This window comes from Planococcus citri, chromosome 2, assembly GCF_950023065.1.
Source record: "Planococcus citri chromosome 2, ihPlaCitr1.1, whole genome shotgun sequence".
NCBI lineage: Eukaryota > Metazoa > Arthropoda > Insecta > Hemiptera > Pseudococcidae > Planococcus > Planococcus citri.
Window position 1 is genome coordinate 45,035,798 of NC_088678.1, and position 22,037 is coordinate 45,057,834.

Genomic DNA, 22,037 nt, shown 5'->3' on the forward strand with positions numbered 1-22,037 from the left:
GTTGCCATTTCAAGTTACTTAAATAGCATTTCATGCAAGTGACATAAGTGCTCCATGAAAAACGAAATTTATATGCTCTATTATGTGCCATACATTACGACACCTATATGACAAGATTTTTATGTACCCTAAATGTTGTCCTTTCAAAGTCACATAAATACCTCATGAAAAACAAAATTTATAGGCTCTATTATGTGCCATAAATTATGACACATTTAAGTCGCGTTTAAAAATATTTATTTCGCAGTAGTTGTTGAGTAATTAGTTTGCTTAGCGTGTAACGTAACATTCTCATGTCACAGATTTGTCACATTTATGTTACGTTATATCCATTTCTGAAACGCACTATGTTTCAGTTATTTATCACGCATTACTTACATTTATTATTTTATATTTATTTTTCCTCGATTTACCGTACATCAATTCCATTTTCATAATCCCATTCGTCGAGATGATCGAATAAATTTTTTGCCGGCGGCGGGATTCGAACCCGGGTCGTCTGGATCTCGGAGCGTGATTTAGTGCAAGCAGCTACCCTGTGAACATGTGGTACTAGGGCTATAGCGCGAATACTACGTGGCGTTCTATAAAAACTGGTGGTTCCAAATGTTCTAATAAATAGTATAATTTTGCACAAGCAACGAGAGTTCATTTAAATGAAACATCATTTAATGGTCTTTAGATATCTTTACATTATGTATTGAAGATTATAGAAGAAATAAATTTCATCATCGCTAAGAGTTCTATAAAATAAATACCTCCATTTGAGTTAAAACACAGGAGGTGTACTGTACGTATGAATAATTAAATAATATCGATAATGATTATAGAAACGCACGGCATTTAGACTTGTTGATAATTCATCGATGTTCAGTTTTCTCAGAAATTTGTTCACGATGTAATAATTAAATTGTTCCGAAAAATTGAGAAAAAACTGTATAAGAAGCTGCGTTCATTTTTCAACTGGATTTAGTTCACAATTCTATAAAATACCTCCATTTGAGTTGAATTACACGAGGTAGCGTATGAATATTAAATAATATCGATAATAAATGGGAATGCACAGCATTTAGACTTGACGATAATTTATCGATGTCCATTTTTCTCATAAATTTGTTCACAATGTAATAAATATATTGTTCCGAAAAATTAAGAAAAAACTATAAGAAGCTGGCGCGCGTTATTTTTCAACTGGATTTAATTCTCATCGAATAAAGAATCACAAAGAAAATGCTTAATCTCAATTTTGATTAATCATTCGAGTACCTCCAGCATATTTCTTACATCTTGAGTATCTTTCCTTTCTCGTTTTTAAATTGTAAATTTCCAAAAACATTTGCTCTGAAATTGCTATACCTAAACTACATAGTACTCGTACATGAAATGAATTACATTCAAATTTCAAAAGTGCGAGCGATGGGTTATTTAAAATACTCGTATATACAAAATATCAAGAAAATGAACTACTGACTCTATTAAAGATTGTGTGGTTTCTTTTAAAGAATTATAAATTTTCCAACAGGTACATAGGTAAGTACCTTAAGTATACTTAATAGTAGTTATATCTACTTGCTCTTTTATTCTAAGACTGAAATTTTGTTGTCAAAGCCCAAATACCGAAAAACTAACCTGAAGTATGTCATTCTATCTCTCTAATTGGAAATTTTCAAAAGCTTTTGCATTGCTAGATTATAATTTTTTGAAAATTATTGCTCAGAAGCAGACATGATTCAAAGCTTGCAAAAATCAAAACAAAACTAATGTCGTTTTATTTCTTGAGAACTATAAGTTACTGAAAGCTCTTGTCCTTGGCTTGCTCGAGCCAATCTTACCCTTCCCTTCAGATTCAAAATGAAACTTTTTGAAAATGATTTTTCGTATTTTAAACGTGTGAAAAGCGATGCTGGTTTGTTTTTTGATTCATAAATTTTCAAAAGCTTTTGCTCTCGCATTTTTTTTTGTTTCAAAACTGAATTTTTTTGAAAATTTTGTTCAAATTTTTCTAAATAATTCAACATAAAAAACAAAAACTCGTACGTCATCCGAAAATCATTGCGGTAAAATTCATTTTGAATTCCTCCCACAGAAAATTAATTTGTAACAATCAATCATAGCTTTCGATTTCAAAATGCAATTTTTTGAAAATGATTTTTTAAATTTTAAACGTGTGAAAACCAATAAAATTAAATCTTAAACGATGCTGGTTTGTTTTTTGATTTAAAAATTTTCCAAAGCTTTGCTCTCGTATTCATTTTTTTTTAATTAGGTACAAAACTGATTTTTTTTTATTACAATTCAAATTTTTCAAAAGAATTCAACATTAAAAACAAAAGCGCAAGTCATCCGAAATCAATGTGGGAAAATACATTTGGAATTCCTCCCACAGAAAATTAATTTGAAACAATCGTATCATAGCTTATTACGGTTTCAAAATGAAATTTTTTGAAAATGATTTTTCGATTTTGAAACGTGTGAAAACCAATAAAAAAAAATCTTAAACGATGCTGGTTTGTTTTTTGATTTATAAATTTTCAAAAGCTTTCGCTCTCGCAATTTTTTTTGTACCAAAACTCATTTTTTCTTGAAAGTTATTACTGTTCAAATTTTTTAAATGGATTCAAAATTAAAAACAAAAGCTTAATACGTCATCCGAAATCATTGTGGGAAAGTTCATTTGGAATTGCTCCCACAGAAAATTAATTTGAAACAATCAATCATAGCTTTCGGTTTCAAAATGAAATTTCTTGAAAATGATTTTTCGATTTTGAAACGTGTGAAAACCAATAAAAAAAAATCTTAAACGATGCTGGTTTGTTTTTTGATTTATAAATTTTCAAAAGCTTTCGCTCTCGCAATTTTTTTTGTACCAAAACTCATTTTTTCTTGAAAGTTATTACTGTTCAAATTTTTTAAATGGATTCAAAATTAAAAACAAAAGCTTAATACGTCATCTCATCCGAAATCAATGTGGGAAAATTCATTTGGAATTCCTCCCACAGAAAATTAATTTGAAACAATCGTATCATAGCTTATTACGGTTTCAAAATGAAATTTTTTGAAAATGATTTTTCGATTTTGAAACGTGTGAAAACCAATAAAATAAAATCTTAAACGATGCTGGTTTGTTTTTTGATTTATAAATTTTCAAAAGCTTTCGCTCTCGCAATTTTTTTTGTACCAAAACTCATTTTTTCTTGAAAGTTATTACTGTTCAAATTTTTTAAATGGATTCAACATTAAAAACAAAAGCTTAATACGTCATCCGAAATCATTGTGGGAAAGTTCATTTGGAATTCCTCCCACAGAAAATTACTTACTCTAATTTGAAACAATCACTAAAAATTCTTAGGTCTTACTGAATAAGGAAGTGAAATTCTGAATCTGAATTTTACATTTAATTGGGAGAGGCGAATTAAATGCGAAAATCGCACATAAAAAGTCTTGCAAAAAATTCCTCCAATTTCGTGTTCTAAACTATTCAAATGCGAACCGAATTTTTAAAAATTTCGAACACAGCAAAATAAAATTTTTGCATCTAAAATGATGTAGTTTCATTTTTTGAATCATAAATTTTCGAAAGTTTTTGCTTTCGTTTCATTTGGACCTATTGATAATATTATAGTTTTATGTTTTGAATTCTAGTTTTTCAAAAGCTTTTTCTCTCGCATGTATGTCGCATTTCTCGGATCAATTTTCTCCTCGTTCAGGGATAAAAAATTACTGTAGTCAACACATTACGTATTTTTTTTCATCCAAATACGTTTTTCACAATTTTTACCGTTAAATTATTGAAAAAAATCCCAAAGATGATCATGGTACGAGTAGGTTAGTTTGAACGCTACAATTATTTATGAATATGAAATTGATCGAAATTTTGAAGCATTGTTGATGGCATGTAATTAATATTAACTTATTATAGAATCGATATTAAAAATTTCTGGATTTTATTTTTTTAAAAATTCATAAATATTAAAGCACTTAAAACACAAACCACACTTTTTTTTTTAATACCTCGTACCTAAATGAATACATAATAATAAGACTCTCTGATTCAATGACCATAAGTACAGATACTACAAATTTTAAAGTATGGATACTGTTAGTCTGACAAAATAAAAAGAATCAATAAATTAAATTGAATAACTTTACAAATTAAGTCATCCTTTGAAATTTAAATAAATTTCAATTTGAATTGAAATATGGTAATGAGCGCCCTCACCGCTATTGTGTTGATCAATTGAAATGTGACGAACGTGACATATCGTTGGCTGTCTGTATGCTACTCAAAACGCGTGAAAAGGCCACCTACAGCGTGAATGATAAAAAATTGTCTTCGCAGAAGTACGGAAGCCAACAAAAATGGTTTTTTAATTTTAGATCGATATATTCGATTGAATTGAAGTGAATTTTTGCGGTTGTGCATATGGTGTTTAGGTGTTTAATGTGTGATTCCAGATTATCCAGAATTCCAGATTTTATCGGGTCAGACGTAATTAACATTGTTACGTAAGTACAGGTATCATTTTTTTTCAATATATAACTATGGCGAAAAATTACCGGATATCGGCCGGTAAAAAGAAAGTTAAATTTGAGGGTCGTTTCGTTTCGAAACGGCGTGCTCAACAAATTCGCAAGGAGAGGAAACTATTGTTGGGCACTTCTACGCATACTTCGAATGATGTTGTAATCTTAAATACTGCAACAACCTCTCCGACTATCTCTTCAGTGAATTCAACTTGTACTACGAATGTAATCTTGAATAATGCAACAACCTCTCCGGGTATCTCTTCAGTTAGCACAACGTGTACTCACACTACGTCGCATACTTCGAATGATGTTGTAATCTTAAATACTGCAACAACCTCTCCGACTATCTCTTCAGTGAACACAACTTGTACTACGAATGTAATCTTGAATAATGCAACAACCTCTCCGGGTATCTCTTCAGTTAGCACAACGTGTACTCACACTACGTCAAACAGTAAGAACGAAACCGATACGGTTCCAATTTATAACAATGCAACATCTTCAGTGATTGATGGTAACAATAGTTTCTCTGATTCAACGCCGATGACCACTGACAACGAAAGATTAAACGAGTTTCGGCGAATAATTTTGAAACACAACTTGACACGATCTGCTACAGACGACATATTACATTTTTTTAAACCTCAAGATATGCCGATTACTTACCGAACAATAATGGTACGCCAACGAACTAAACTCGGGATAGAAACTTTTTCGAATGGGGGGCAATATTATTATTTTGGCGTCGCGAGTGGGTTATTAAATTTTAAAAATTGTTACAAAATGCCAAACGACGGAATCATCAAGCTAAAAATAAACGTTGATGGGCTACCGTTGTTTGGCAGTTCTAAGAAAAGTTTGTGGCCAATATTGATGCAGGTCGACGGCGATCTGCGTAATGAAGTGATCATGGTGGCAGCGTATTGGGAAGGGGAAGGTACGGAATCAGTTACCAGCGACGAATTTCTCACCGACTTTGTTGACGAAGTTAATGGATTAATTAATAATGGCATTGTTATTGATGATAGAAAATTTGAGGTACGTGTTCAAAATTTTATCTGCGATGCGCCAGCGAAGGCGTTTATACTGGATATTAAAGGTCATACAGGGTACAGTAGTTGTCATCGTTGTTCGATTCGAGGCGAGCGAATTGGAAATCGAACATCGTTTAGAAAAAATCCAAAGGAAGAAACACCGGTGAATAGAACAGCTGCCGATTTTTTAAATGTAGTGGATCCGGATCATCATAGAAAGAGAAACAACGAAGAAACACTTTCACCTATCGCCAATATTATCGATTTTGATGTAATACTCGGATTCCCCTTCGATTACATGCATCTGATGTCATTGGGAATAACAAAAAAAGTGTTAGATTACTGGGTAAACGGACTGCCAAAAACTGCTGTAAATAAAGGTTCAAGTAAAGTTAAAATGACGAGCGATGACATAAAAACTGCGAATACCGTATTATTGAGAATCAAACCGTTTACTCCTGTCGAATTCCAGAGACGTTGTCGAAACATTGACGAATTCGCGTTCTGGAAAGCCACCGAATTCAGACAATTTTTAATTTACACGGGTCCGATTGTTTTGAGTCAGATATTTTTTCCACATGATACCTTACGATGGAAGATGTATCAAAATTTTTTAAAGTTTCACAAAATAGGTCGTTTGTTGTTAGGTTGTGAAAATGTCGAAACAAATGCAGTTGAAGCACAGAAGATGATCTCAAAATTTTTGAAGGAGTTTGAAAAAATTTATGGTGGTGATCTGATCAGTCACAATTTTCATTCTTTAACGCATTTACCAGAAGACGTGTTACGATACGGTCCCGCGGACAACTTTTGTTGTTTTCAGTTTGAAAGTTTTTTACAGAAGGTAAAAGGATTTGTAAAGCAGGGAAACTTACCGTTGCAGCAAGTTGTTTTAAAGTATAAAGATCAAAGGTTGGCGGCTGTAAATCTAACTCGAAATGAAGACATCGAATTTTTCAAAAGGCATTCAGTGGATCGATTCGCAAAATTATTTATTAGTGATTCGGATTTAAGCCATTATGAATTGTACGAAAAATTAAAAACGAAGGAATTTACGATTAAGACAAAACCAAAAAATCCGATTTTTCAGAAACGAGAAATGAGAAATTCGTTCGTGATTTCCCGGAATGATGATATCTGCGTTGTTTTAGAAATTATTAAATCCTTAAAAAGTAACGACGTCTTTCTAGTGCTGGGTAAATTTGAGAAAAAGGAACGTTTCCTGAAGAATTATTTCAAAGTGGAAATGGCGCACTTCAACGAACGGAAACCGATGTTGTTCCCATTGAATTGTATAAAAAGTAAACTCTTTGCAATGCCACTTACCGATGATGAAGAAACATTTGCCACAATTCCGATATCACATATCTGTCGTTTTGCAGCCCCGGAGTAAACTATGCCGAAGTTTTAGTTTTTATGTTTAGTTTTTATGTGTAACACCAAAATTTTTCTATTAATTTCATATTCAACATTTGTGGTTTTATAGGTACTCAGTCGATTTCATTTCGTCAATTGTCTCAAGTTTAGGTATAGATCGAGTAACGGTAGTGTATGAAGGGGATGAACTTACTTAAATTTTCAACAAAAAAATCTAAAATGCAAACATTTTTGAAAAAAATTTCAAAATGTTCATTTTTAAGAATTTTTTTTCTTAAATTTGAAAACTTTTTACGAATAAATTTGACTTTGTTTGAAGGGAGCAATTAGATTTTAGTTACCTACATAATTTTTGAAAAATTTCTAAAAATTAGTTCGTGAAAAATGAATAGAAATGAGTCTCACTGGATCTCTGCGACGAAAAATTCAATATTTCTTAATGTTCAGTAGGTAGGTATATTAAATCAGTCAACTCATTTCCAAGTTTTTTTCCTGGAATTTTTGAAATTTCAAGTTTGGTTTCCCCGAAATACGAACATTCTCAAAATAAAATCAGAAATTGTTCATTTTAGAAAATTTTTTCTCAAAGAGCCTTTCACGATGAGATGGTGAAATCAGTACTTTCTCCAATTGTGACGATTTGAAAATTTGAAAAAAAATTCCCAAAATGCTCAATTTTTAATTTTTTTTTTCGAAACTGTTTGCATTTTTGATTTTTTTTTGTTGAAAATTCAAGTAAATTCATCCCATTTCTATATTCTCACCGGATCTCACTGTGCAGAAAAATTTGATATTCCATTAGCGTAATTTTGGAAAGTTGGTTATTTTTTTTTCAAGTCAAAAGTTGATATTCAGGAATTTGTCAATTTCTTTTAATGGAAATCAATATTTCTTAAAAATAAGACTGTACCAAGTTCAATGTGAAAAATTTTTACGAGTCAAAAATTTTGTACAAATCCTTCTAGCGCGAAAAAACATTTCGTCTACGTGGGAGGTACTGATTTTAGAAAAAATATACCCCTTAAATACATAATTAGAGTTGCCTCTCTCTTTCTCTCTCTCTCTCAAAAAAAAAAAAATGATTTTGAGTATGAAAATCTGGTATTTACAAAAAGTATGTACAAAAGTTATGAATTTCTTAGGTTTTTTAAAGAATTTGCTGGTTTTGCTATAATATATTTTTTTTAATAACATTTGCTCCAACTTCGTTTGAGCAGTATAGTTAATTTCACGTTGATCTTCATAAGCTAGCTTTCTTAATCGTCTCTGAAACGACCGATAGTTACAGAATAATTATACCTACGAGCATGGAAAAAATCCAATAAGTAGAAATACGAGGGTTTTTAATTTTTATTTGTTTTGTTTTGATTGATTTTAGAAGGTACATATTTTTTGAGCATGGCGGCATCATTTAAAATTGTATCAACAAAAAACGTTGACAGCGGAATCGTGGAGATATGTACGGTTCCAACATGTTGGTTCATCGAAGGTGAAAAGAAGTTTTATTACCCACCTCCGAAACACGCTACAGTAAAAAGGATTTCATCTGGAAAAGAACCTAATACAAAATGGCCTGTGTATTCGGTTGAAAATATTCATCATGTCTTGGGTAAGTTGAAAAATCAGGTATAAAATTTAGGTAAGAAGGTATACTTTGATGGAAATTTTAAATCTTGTTGTCTAATTAATAGACGATTATGATAAATGCAAGCCGCTCGAAGAACAGCTTCTCCAATCCAGTTCGGCTTCATTAATTGCACCCCGTAGGGACGAAGTTCATGAAAAATCCGATAAAGATAAGGAAAAATCCGATAAAGATAAGGAAAAATCCCATAAAGATGACGAAAAATCCGATAAATATGACGACGAAAGCAGCGACATAACATCAGGTAAAAATACAAATTTTAAAGTTCAAACATTTACCTATATCCGTGAAAAAAAATTTGGAGCCGCGAAAAATTATTTTTACTATCAAAGAAAAAACAGCATGTAAAAATTTCTACACTAAAAAATGTTCAATTTTTTTTTAAATTGAAAAAAATGACTCACAGAAAAAGTATAATTTATGTATAAAGTGCAATAGCAAAATTATATGTATAGTTCTTTCCAGCACTCTACTTAACGTCCCCGCATATATATTTTTCGCGAAAACATTCAAAAAATTTGAAAAGTAATGTCAATTTTTACTTTAATCTGTAATTTTGTTTCAGACACGGACAAAAGTGATGATACGACTCATCCCACTCCTGAAAATAAAAGAAAACGCGTGAAACGATTTGTGGTGAAACCAAAACGAATGAAATACTTGGGTGAGTTTTAAAATCCAGAAACTTCACGTACCTATACATCGTACCTGTATTCGAAGTTTTATTTTTTAATAATATGAATTTCGCTTTCCGTCTGTTTAGAAGAAGATATCATCGATATCAAAAATCGGCTTTTCTTAATTGAGAAATCTAATAGAAGTCAACAAGATGATATAAAAGAAATTAAAAACCTCGTCATCGATTTGGCCCGTTCTTCTAAAAGACATATGGACTTCGATAGCTTTCCACTTGAATGCATGGATGATTTTATGCAAATGGAAGAAAAACTGAAGGATGTCGATTATTTCGAATCGATGGTAATTCATACTAAGATACCTACTGAATTTTTACTCGAGTACTTTTTTTTTTGTTTAGTTAGAATATTTATAAATTTTGAATTTATGCTGCATAAAGGCTCACATAGGAATTGTGTATAAATGAAATTCGAATTAGTGAAGTTCTCAATGACCAACATTTTTTCTATTATTGCTCGGACGTGAATGGGACTTGATCCCGCATCCAAAGTACATCAAATGCCGGTGTTCTACCGATTGAATTTACCCGAATGCCTCGAAGAAATTTTATATTTCGTTAATTTTATTTTATTTTTTTGAAAATCGCTCATTTTCAGTCATTAAAAATGTCAAAAATTGTACTTTTCGAAGTGAATGGTTATTTTTTTGTAATAGACACAACAAATTTCCCAAGAAATTCAGTAAATTTCAATTTTTTTGAAAAAAATAAAAAATCCATTTTTACTGACACTCTGAAATTACTACATAGGCTACATATTAGTAACTTTTGGTTACTTTCTAAAAATGTTGGTTACTAAAAGTTATTTTTTTCTAGTTTTTTTATTTTTTTTTACAAATTTCCTTTTTCCCCCCAAAATTATAACTAGAATTTTTGAAGAAGAAAAAATTAAAATTGTTACGAATTTCATTTTTCCTGATTTGATGGTTTTTCTTTAGAATTTGTTTGGGGTTTTTCTAATTTTAACAAAGTATTGCTCATTATTTTTGAATTTCTCGATAGTTTTAACTGGATTTGGTTCTGTTTTGATCGATTTTTACATCTTGAGTTGTAGCGGTTTTTTTAATGATTTTGTTTTGAATAATTTTGATGTTTTTTTTTTCGCTTGAATTGTTGCTGAATTTTATCACCTCAAATTCTCGTAATTTCTTTATAACAATTTTTTCTTTTGAATTTTTAAGAATTCTTTTTTTTTGGTTTTTCAATGATTTTCCCGCAATTTTCATTTTTTTTTGTGTTCAAATTTTTGCAAAGATTTCTCCAGTTTTGATGGAATTTTTAACTTCGAATTTTCACGATTTTATTTTTGCTTTAAATTACGGTTATTTTTTTGCCTTAATTTGGACTGTTTTCTTAGCAGTTTTTTATCTGGTCATAGTGCTTTAAAAAAACTAGCTTGTGGAATTGTGAATTTTTTTCTTCCAAAAGTTATGATTTCCTTTGAATTTTGATAATTTTTTTAGGGAGGGAGGGAAGCTTCTTCATGATTTGATGAGTTTGTTTTTTCATTTTCATCTTTTGTGGTGGATTTTTTTTCGGAGTCTTGATATCTTTTATTCGTCGATCCCTGTCTTCTTTCTCTTTCCCTCTCAGTTATGAGAAAGGTCCTCAGGATTTCCTCTCTCTCTCTGAACAATTTTTTTTTTCAAGTACGAATTATTTTTTTCTTTTGAGTCGTCTTGAGTTTTACTCGAAATTTTTTGATGATTTTTCTCAAAATGTTTGTGGTTTTTTCTGTAGATATTCATACTTTTAATTTAATTTTCGCGAGTTCCATGTCCTGATTTCTCATTGATTTTTCCTGAACTGAATTTTCGAAAGTTTTCCATTTTCATCCCTTCCATAATTTTATTTTGAATTTTATGGGTTCGTTTTTCTGACTAAATTTTTGTTCTTAATTTCGGCGAAACCTTTTTTCTTGAATTTTCGTGACTTTTATGAAATTTCCTCCTAATTTTGCGCCAAATTTCAGTAATTTTCTTCAGCTTACATACATTTTTGTGGAATTTTTTTACAGTTTTTTTTTTTTGAGTTTTGTTTTGGTTTGGATTTCAAGACTTGATGTTTTTATTTCGAATTTTTTGGGGAGCTTTCTTGTTTTTTTTTCGCGTTTTAGTTTTCTCTCAATTTCAATAATTTTGGTTTGCATTTTTTTTTTTTTTTTTTTTTTTTATTGAAACTTGTGTCAATTTTTTCCAGGTTTTGATGTATTTTATTCGCGAAATTGAGGATTTTTTTTTGAATTTTGATGTTTTTTTTCTGGTTACTTTTTCAGCTACCAAAATGGAAGTTTTTCCTATAGTTAGGGGGTTTGAAAAGTTTTTTGATAGTATCATAAAAATCTGTGTTGTCACTTTTTTTCGTACAAAAATTAGCTCAAAAAGTTTCAAAATGTAGTTTTTATATCGTTCCGACTCTCAAAAACTCTGAAAAAAATATATTATGGACAACATTTTCATGCTAGCTGAACAACATATTAAAAAATTGCGATGACACTATGTCGTAAAGTCGATTTAAAATAATTTCAAGTTTGCAAAAAAATATGATTTTTTTATTTAAAACATGAAAAAAACTTTTGATTGGTGAAGTTGACCCATTTAACCCCTATTTTTGCGTGTCTGTTGAAAAAGTTGAAAAGGGTTCAAAATTACGAATATACAGGGAGTTTTATTCATCTTTTTCATCTAGATTATTGAATATATACTTCAAAACGTTACGTTTGGCGCAAATTACAGGTTTCTAATTTTCCAGGGATTCCCAAAACATCGAAATTACGAAAAATCAGAAAATTGGATTTTTGAGTACCAGCGCAAAATTTTATTGAGCTCAAAATTTGGTATGATGGAGGTCTTTCAGATACTAATAAACTGTAAGCAGCTTTTTAGCGGGGCTTAGAGGGGTAGGTCCAAAATGGTGGTTCCAAAATTTTCCAAAAATCAAAACCCCCCAATTGCTGCCCTCGAGGGTTGAGAATAGAAAAATCACCTCGCATAACGTTTATTGGGTTCAAACAGATATTTTACGCTGAAAAAGTTTTTGAAAATGATACTCAGTGGTTCCTAAAATTCTTTTTTTATTCACAACTTTGGGAACCCCCCTGGAGCCCAAAAATGGGGATTCGTATTTGGGACATTTTTTACAACATTTTATGAGTGATCGAGTCGATAAGGTAACTGTGCAGGGCCCAAAAAGTGGCCTTATCGGGACTCCTTTATTCAGTTGCCTTATTTTGGCCTCTTTCTGACGTATTTTATGAAAAAGTTGATAGAAATTACACTCGCAACAAAAAAATAAAAACTAGTTTATTTTGTGAATCTTTTCAAATTTTAATTATTTTTTTTTGATGAGTTCATTTCATCGAGTGAAAGGGTTTTTTAAATCTCAAATTAATCTGTTTCTTCGTTTTTTCCTGGGCAGAAAATTACGTTTATAAAATATGTGTGTTATAATTTTTTTTTTTTTTTTTAGAAAACTTATCTGACGGATTTCGGAGGGAAAAGCCTGAAGGAAACAGTACCAGTCATAATGAAGGCGGTCCTGACCCCAGGCATCGTTCGCAACAAAATAAACTTTACCGGTCAAAACAACAAATTAACATTTTGTAAATCCAGTATTTACAAAGTTATTGAAAGTGAGTACACCTGAACAATATTAAATTTACATGACAGGTAAATAATTCTTCATTTTCATTTGTTTTTTGCAGAAGTTTTGAGTGAAAAACATGGTAAAAACGAAGCGGCGGACATACCTGCCAGAATTTCGAAGTGGTTACGGTATACGCATGATAATTGTAAAGAGAAGAATAACGAAGATGCGTAAGTCCAAAAATCGAAGGTATATAGGACCGTAATTCAAAATTTTTACGGTTAAGATGGCTCGGAGGTCTCAAATCTTCAAGTTGTTTGAAATTATAATTTAGATTTATCGTTTCGTGTATTTTTAGATTTTTATAATTACAGATTTTTTAGATCTTATTCTAGAACTGTTTAGTTAAATTCAAAATTTAATAATTGAGAGGCGTTTCGCGATATGGGTCCTTGTGGTGATTCGATGTTTTTTTTTATTGACGATTCCAACTTACTTTTTCACGAGAAATCGAATGGTGTAATCAGATTTCGCCTATCTCATCAACTTCTCGTTTTAAAAATTACTTTAACATGAATACTCAAAAACTCACATTTTTGGGAAATCAAAAAACATAGTTTTTGTTTGTTTTTGATTTTTTTTTTTTAAAAAAAGGTCGATGGAAAAATCATTTTATTGTTGTTACCTATGTAAAATTTCATGGCTAATCCGAATTTCTCAGTATTTTTTTGCGGAGTAGTCTGTAACGTTGTGTAAATTTGGCTGTTCACCACAAGGTCTCTTTTCTAAATCACTGATATCAGGCGATGATGAACGAATTTCTTCAAAATTTCCCATCCAACCTATGCGCAGGACAACACTGCACCCAAAAATAAAAAAAAATAAAAAAAAATCGAAGCAATTCGATGTTTTTTCTCTCCTGAAAAAAAAAACGAAATATCACCACAAGGGCCCTTATCGCAAAACCCCTCTCAATTTTTTTCAAGAAACAATAATTCTTTATCATCTCTTTTCATTAAAATACTCTTATCATTTAAGATCAAGTATGATGCAACTATAGTCTGGTAATTAGTGGCCAAGGTAGCCTTACATAAAGGGAAATGAGAATGGTACATACTCAAACAAAAAGGTTCATTTTTTTCTGGTTAATGATCAACTGATTCAACTGAAGTGGATAAAACTTGATCACATTTTGCAACAAGTTAAGAGAGACTTTGTTCTCAAAAAATTTGCTGGACACCAGTTGATGTGTGCACAGGGTTTGATATGAAAGCCAGTTGTGATTTATGGTACTGTGTAGTTTGTCAGAACACCGTCATATTTTACAAACTCGTGTGAACGATTGCACTGTTTATCTCGATCATTTTTCAACTGATTCAACTGAAGTGGATAAAACTTGATCACATTTTGCAACAAGTTAAGAGAGACTACGTTCTAAAAAAATTTGTTGGACACCTGTTGATGTGTGCACAGGGTTTGATATCAAAGCCAGTTGTGTTTTATGGTACTGTGTAGTTTGTCAGAACACCATTACCCATTCATATTTTACAAACTCGTGTGAACGATTGAGAAAATTTATGGAATAATTTTCTACAAATTTCTGCGTTGTAAGGCACGCTCATATTAATGAGAATCGCTTATTTAGGTATAGTTGATGACTGTAGTTGATGTCAGAGTAATACTGAGGGAAACTGTACTAATAAAACCTTCGATAACAGTTTATTGCTACGATATCTTCATGCATTTCACTTTATCATGAAGAAATGTTCGAAAGAATGATTCAAAAATTTTCTGATAATTTATAATAGCTACATACGTTGACAAATTCACTATATTTTGGTAAATTCGAAAATTTATTTAATTCAATATTTTCTCATTAAAGAAATTTGCATCTTTATTTCTTTTTAAAAAATATGTTGATAGTTGTAAGGCTACCTGACCTGCTATGCACAACTCGTTGTTGAATTCACTTTTTTTTCACTTGTAAACTATGTATAAATTGCAATTATGTATTTACAGTTGGCATTTTTTGACTTGTTGAAGACGTTGTCACCCTACACACATTTGTGTTACATAATATGCGAATGTTCTTATTTTAATTTGTCATTTAAAACTTTTTTGACAATCTCTTGGAGAAATTTTGTAATGTAATTAATTATGGTTTGCATTTATTTTATTTTAATCTAAGTTTGAAGGCTAAACTACACATTTACTGTGCATCATTGAGTTTATTACACTGTTTTTTTACTGTGATGCGTCTATTTTCTTTCAATACTTTGCTCTTCAAAGTATACCTATGTCATTTTTTGGGACATTCAGGTGTCATGTCATTCCTATGGGCCAGGAGACCCCCTACAATGGGCGCAATTCAATATCTTATCCCAGTATATATAAATATTAAAAAAAGTTAATGACCCACATGTTTTGAGGTAGTAGAATCTGAATTTTATAATATTTTTTGTGGGGAGAGGTGAGATGTTAAGAGCGGGAGAAATGACAAATTTGAGCATATCAACGTGCAATACATCAATATGTATGTTTTTGAGGTCATAGAATCCGAATTTGATAATATTTTTTTCATGGGGTGAGGGGATGAGCCGTTAGCAGGGAAGAAATGAACATTACTTTTTTCAAAAATAATTTTTCAAAGAGATACCATTTTTTAAATGATGGTGATTTACATGTTTCTATAAAAGTAATCAAATACCCTCTAATCCCGCGTACTTTTTGATTTACATAGGTTCAGTAGTATGTTTAGGTGTAGAATTAGGAATGCATGATTTTTGGGTGCTTGCAGGTGCTCCTAGGATTATTTATGAAATTTTTCAGTTTTCAAAAATACATAATTTTGATGCAAATCTCTCCAATCTCACACACATGAATTTTTCTCTTCTCTCAAAATACGCACTTCATCCACATCCCTTAAAAAAAAAAAACAAAAAAAAACAATCAAATTCGGATTGTACAACCTTAAAAACGTGCTTTTCAATGTGCCACACGTTGATATGTTCAAATTTTTCATTTTAAGGTCATACAATCCGAATATGATGATGATATTTTATTTTCAAGAGATATTTTTTTTTGAGTGCAATTTAAAGCCTGTGTTCAAAGCAGTTTTATGTTGCATGGGGAGATATGTAGTTATGTCATGTAATCAAGAAACTTAAACAGTAACTAGAAACTGTATCATCAAAGTGCCAATTTGGTAAAAGATTTGCGGCATCTTGTGGTGGTTTCATGAATACATGCCTATTATTTGTCATTGCAAGTTTCAATTTATGTACCATCATTATGAGCCCTTATATTGCACAATGTGAAAAGTATATAATACCATCATTTAAAAGTGCCATTTGTAGTGATGATATGATTGCCCATAATTCCAACAAATTACGACTCACTTCATAGCATGCCATTTTTCAGTCACAATTTAAACCATCTGTATACAGTACTGAAATATGACGTTTTTAATGCGCATATTTTAGTTCTTGATAATGAGACATGGGTGGTGTTTTTTGAGTGCAATTTAAAGCATTTCTTTAAAGCACTTTTATGTTACACTGAGAGATATGTAGTTATGTAACATAATGGAGTCACTTGAGCTGTGATTTGAAACTGTATCAATAATGTGCCAATTTAGTGAATGATATGCGGCATCTTATGGTGGTATCATGTGTACATGCCTATTATTTGTCGTTGCAAGTTTCAATTTAAGTACCATCATTATGAGCCCTTATATTGCACAACCTGAAAAGTCTATAATACATCATTTGAAAGTGCCATTTGAAGTGACGAGATAATTGCTCATAATTCCAACAAAATTACGACTCAGTTCATGGCACACCATTTTTTAGTCACATTTCAAACAACTGTAAATAGTATTGATATATGACGTTTTTGATGCGCATATTTTGGTTCTTGATAATGAGACATAAGTAGTACTTTTTCAGTGCAATTAAAAGCATTTCTTTAAAGCACTTTTATGTTAAGTTGAGAGATATGTAGGTTTGCAACATAATCGAGTCACTTAGAAAGTGACCAAAAAGTGTATCTTTAATGTGCCAATTTAGTTTGTGATATGAGGCATCTTGTGGTATTTGGGTCATTCCATGTCAACTCAACCAACGTTTTTGGGTCATGTCCTTTGATTTCGCTCAAATTTTGTTTACAATATCTACCCACCTAGTAAGTAAGAAAGCCGCAATCAGTTTGGTCCCAGCCCCCTCAGGGGGCGGGTGAGGAGGCTTCCATTATTTTCACATTGTCTCGAGGTACTCAACTTCAGCAGCCCATTCCTCCAACACTATGATACTTTGATCAAAACTGATTTCACAGTTCGAAAGGGCATTGAATTTTGAACTTTTTAAGTATTTTGAAATTTTCAAAAGTTGAAAGTTGAACTTTCAATTTGAAAGTTCAAATTTCTAAATGACGCTGTAAGTGGGAGCTACCATTTAAAAGTTTGAAAAAATTTCCATAGATGTACATTTTGATACTTTCTTGAAATATTTAGGTTTCAAGATGGAACTTTTGATGGAGGGGGAGCACCCCCTCCCCCCAATTTTGGGTGAAACTTTCGAAAGAAAATCTGGGGCATGTGATATATCGAATTGTATTTTTTCGGCGACGCTGAACACGAATATTACGTTAGATTTTTGATAGGACCCATCCACGGCCCCCAGCACCTCCCCAAAGGGGGTAAAAGTTCAAAAAAGTGTTTTGTTCGTGCGACACATGGAATAATATGTTTTTGGTGACGCTGAACAGGAATACGACGTCAGATTTTTGATTGGACCTCATCCACGGCCCCCAACAATTTTTTTGGGCTTTTACCTATTGGGGGAGGTTCTGGGGGCCATGGGTGAGGTCGATTTAAAAAAACAATGGCTATATTCGTGTTCAGCGTTATCGAAAACATACTATTTCATGTGTCACACGAATGTTACAATTTTTTGGGGGTTTATCCCCTTTGGGGAGGTGCAGGGGGCCATGGACGGGTCAAATCAAAAATCTGACGTCATATTCGTGTTCAGCGTCACCAAAAACATATTATTCCATGTGTCGCACGAACAAAACACTTTTTTGAACTTTCACCCCCTTTGGGGAGGTGCTGGGGGCCGTGGATGGGGTCCTATCAAAAATCTAACGTCATATTCGTGTTCAGCGTCGCCGAAAACATACAATTCGATATATCACATGCCCCAGATTTTCTTTCGAAAGTTTCACCCAAAATTGGGGGGAGGGGGTGCTCCCCCTCCGTCAAGAGTTTCATCTCGAAACCTAAATATTTCAAGAAAGTATCAAAATGTACATCTATGGAAATTTTTTCAAAATTTCAAATGGTAGCTCCCACTTACAGCGCCATTTAGAAATTTGAACTTTCAAATTGAAAGTTCAACTTTCAACTTTTGAAAATTTCAAAACACTTAAAAAGTTCAAAATTCAATGCCCTTTTGAACTGTGAAATCAGTTTTGATCAAAGTATCATAGTTTTGGAGGAATGAGCTGCTGAAGTTGAGTACCTCGAGACAATGTGAAAATAATGGAAGCCCCCCCCCACCCACCCCCTGAGGGGGCTGGGACCAAACTGATTGCGGCTTTCTTACTTACTGGGTGGGTAGATATTGTAAAAAAAATTTGAGCGAAATCGAAAGACATGACTTTCAAAATTGACTTTATTTGGTTGAGCTTGACATGGAATGACCCATTTGTCATTGCATGGTTACATTTATGTATCATTATTATGAGCTCTTTTGTTGCATGACATGAACGGTCTATAACGCATCATTTGTAAGTGCCATTTTTAGTGGCGAGATTATTGCTCATAATTCTAACAAAATAACGACTAACTTCATGGCACACCATTTTTTAGTCACATTTCAAACAATTGTAAATGGTATTGATATACGACGTTTTTGATGCGCATCTTTTGGTTCTTGATAATGAGACATAAGCAGGGTTGCCACGGTTTTTCAAAAATTGATCCGGATCACGGATCACGGATCGTAGCTGTAAAAAATGATCCGGATCACGGATCACGGATAACCAAGTAAAAAATGATCCGGATCACGGATCACGAATCATGCTCAAAAAAGTGATCCGGATCACGGATCACGGATCAAATTTCTGCGGATCGTTTTAAAATGTTTGTTTTCTAGAAAAACGGCCAAAATTCATTATTTAGCAGTAAAAAATACCAAAATATTCCACTTTCTTCCAAAATTGACCAAAAGTTTTGCTATTTTGAGAAAAAATGACAAAAAATCACATTTCTTTTCAGAAAAATTGCTAAAGAAGCACACTTTTTCTCCAAAAATCATCCAAAAAATGATCCGTGATAGGTGATCCGTAAATGGCAAATTTAACGGATCACGAATCACGGATCATGGTATAAAAAAGGATCCGGATCACGGATCACGGATCTTGCCTGAAAAAATGATCCGGATCACGGATCACGGATCACAAAAAAATGATCCGGATCAATGATCCGGATCATTGTTGATCCGGATCGTGGCAACCCTGGACATAAGTAGTACTTTTTGAGTGCCATTTAAAGCATTCCTTTAAAGCACTTTTATGTCACGTTGAGAGATATGTAGGCTTGCCACATAATCAAGTCACTTAGACAGTGACCAAAAAGTGTATCTTTAATGTGCCAATTTAGTTTGTGATATGCGGCATCTTGCGGTGGTATCATAAGTACATGCCTATTATTTGTCATTAATGGTTAGATTTATGTATCATCATAATGAGCTGTTTTGTTGCATATCATTTGTAAGTGCCATTTTTAGTGGTGAGATTATTGCTCATAATTCCAGCAACATAACGGCTCATTTCATGACATGCCATTTTTTGGTCACATTTTAAAACACTGAATATGGTATTGAAATATGACGTTTTTAAATGCGCATACTTTAATTCTTGATAATGAGACAGAAGTTTATTTTTTTGAGTGCAGTTTGAAGCATTCCTTTAAAGCACTTTTGTGCTACCTTGGGAGATATGTTGGTATACCACATAATCAAGTCACTTAGACAGTGACCAAGAAGTGTATCTCTAATGTGCCAATTTGGTGAATGATATGCGGCACCTTGTGCTGGTATCATGAGTATATGCCTATTAATTTGTCATTGAATGGTTAGATTTATCTATCAGTATTACGAGCTCTCTTGTTGCATGACATGAACAGTCTATAATGCATCATTTGTAAGTGCTACTTGAAGTGATGAGATAATTGCTCATAATTCCAACAAAATTACGACTCACTTCATGGCACGCCATTTTTCAGTCACATTTTAAACCAGTGTATTTAGTATTGAAATATGACGTTTTTAAAGCGTATATTTTAGTTCTTGATAATGAGACATGAGTGATATTTTTTTGAGTGCAGTTTATAGCATTCCTTTAGAGCACTTTTATGTTGAGTTGAGAGATATGTAGTTATGTAACATAATCAAGTCACCTGAGCAGTGATCAGAAACTGTATCAATAATGTGCCAATTTGGTGAATGATTTGTAGCATCTCATGGTGATATCATGAGTACAGGTATATTACTTGTCATTGTAATGTTTGATTTGTGTATCATTATTATGGTCCATTTTGTGGCCCAACATAAATAGCCTATATGGCATCATTTATAAGTGTCATTTACTGGGGTGAGATAATGACTCATAATCCCAACGATATAACGACTCATTTCATGGCATGCCATTTTTGGGTCACATTTTAAAACACTGAATATGGTATTGAAATATGACGTTTTTATAACGTATATTTTAGTTCCTGATAATGTGACATAAGTGATATTTTTTTGAGTGCAGTTTAAAGCATTCCTTTAGAGCACTTTTATGTTGAGTTGAGAGATATGTAATTATGTAACATAATCAAGTCACCTGAGCAGTGATCAGAAACTGTATCAATAATGTGCCAATTTGGTGATTGATTTGTGGCATCTCATGGTGATATCATGAATACAGGTATATTATTTGTCATTGTAATGTTCGATTTGTGTATCATGATTATGGTCCATTTTGTGGCCCAACATAAATAGCCTATATGGCATCATTTATAAGTGTCATTTACTGGGGTGAGATAATGACTCATAATCCCAACGATATAACGACTCATTTCATGGCATGCCATTTTTGGGTCACATTTTAAAACACTGAATATGGTATTGAAATATGACGTTTTTATAACGTATATTTTAGTTCCTGATAATGTGACATAAGTGATATTTTTTTGAGTGCAGTTTAAAGCATTCCTTTAGAGCACTTTTATGTTGAGTTGAGAGATATGTAATTATGTAACATAATCAAGTCACCTGAGCAGTGATCAGAAACTGTATCAATAATGTGCCAATTTGGTGAATGATTTATGGTGATATCATGAGTACAGGTCTATTATTTGTCTTTGTAATGTTCGATTCGTGCATCATTATTATAGTCCATTTTGTGGCACAACATAAACAGCCTATATGGCATCATTTATAAGTGTCATTTACTGGGGTGAGATAATGGCTCATAATCCCAACAGTATAACGACTCATTTCATGGCATGCCATTTTTGGGTCACATTTTAAAACACTGAATATGGTATTGATATGCGCCATTTCAAAGTCCATTCATGTCACTTCAATATGGTTTGATTTCTTTCCATAAAAGTACAAGTTTTATGGCATGAGATAATTGCAACTTTTTTATGTCACGTACTTGATGTCCTATTTGAAGCACTTTTATTTCTTGTCATGAAATGACGCAATTATGTCACTTTTATGTGCCGAGGGTGCCATAAATTTCGTTTTTTGGCACCGTCGGGTTGTTTGCGATTCCTTATGCATAGGACCTGTAGTTCCTCTCTCAGTTTTCATTTGCGTTTCCCATTTTTTTTTTTCAGTTTTTGTTTCCATTCCCCTTGGCCTGCAGTTGGTTGTCATAATCTGCAGGTCCAGTGTCTATAATCATACCCAATCACGTGATCTGAAAGGATTGTGATCTCATCATCGATCACCAGAGTTTGAAATTTGGTGAACAGACTGTGAAAAAAGGGAGGGGGGTCAAAAATGGTGGTAGAATGAGGTTTATTTTCACCTTGAATGGGATGGGGATGGCCTAGGAAGTTGAAATTTGGATATGTTGATCACAATGGGAATACTGACCAATGGTATGATTTTGGACC

At 32.4% G+C, this 22,037-nt stretch overlaps 1 protein-coding gene across 8 annotated transcripts in view; it reads left to right on the forward strand.

Moving 5' to 3' along the window:
• Positions 1–22,037, forward strand: part of LOC135836014 (uncharacterized) — a 53,975-nt gene that overhangs the window by 11,012 nt on the left and 20,926 nt on the right. The gene's annotated exons all lie outside the window — the stretch shown is intronic.